Here is a 693-nt window from a genome sequence, read left to right as displayed (position 1 = left end):
ATATATATATATACACACACACACAATATACTATATATATATATACACACACACACACACACACTAGTATATATTGTACAGAAATAATCTTGAAAACAATTTTACCAATGGCATTGGAGAATTTGTAAACAGACAGAAGAGTTTAAAAGAGCCCATTAAACATGACTTGTGTCTGAGGTTGGATTTTTATGTTGTTCCTTCAATGGAATAGTCTCTCTACTGTTCTCATTTCCATCTCCCAAATTAACAAAAGACTTTCCTATATAGCTTTCCTGTGCAGAATCCAAATGACACCCACTTAGCATTAATTGAGCACCTTTTGTGTGCCTGGCTTCAGTATGTGAGAAGATGTGGTGAATGTTGACACATCAGCTCAAGTAGGGAGACGTGGAAGACAATTAGAAGATGTTGGCTAACACCATTCAAAGGGTAAGGGGCTGCAGGGAGGTGAGTTACTAGAGTACTTTGCTATCTGGGCTGTGTCATGGTGCAGATCTGAAAAAGGTATGCTGGCAGTAGGTTGGCCACGGGGAGGAAGGGGAGGGAATACGGTTATGATGATAGGGTCAATGGGGTATGCAGGGTGCACGGTTGGGGAACTGGTTTGCCTGGAGCAGAGGGTCAATATTGGAAGTCATAAAAACGAGTATGACTCTGAATGGGGGAAGGAGAGGTGATCTCTTTGTTCTTTGG

This window comes from Myotis brandtii, unplaced genomic scaffold (genome assembly GCF_000412655.1).
Source record: "Myotis brandtii unplaced genomic scaffold, ASM41265v1 scaffold83, whole genome shotgun sequence".
Lineage (NCBI taxonomy): Eukaryota > Metazoa > Chordata > Mammalia > Chiroptera > Vespertilionidae > Myotis > Myotis brandtii.
Note: the sequence above shows the minus strand (reverse complement) of the source record.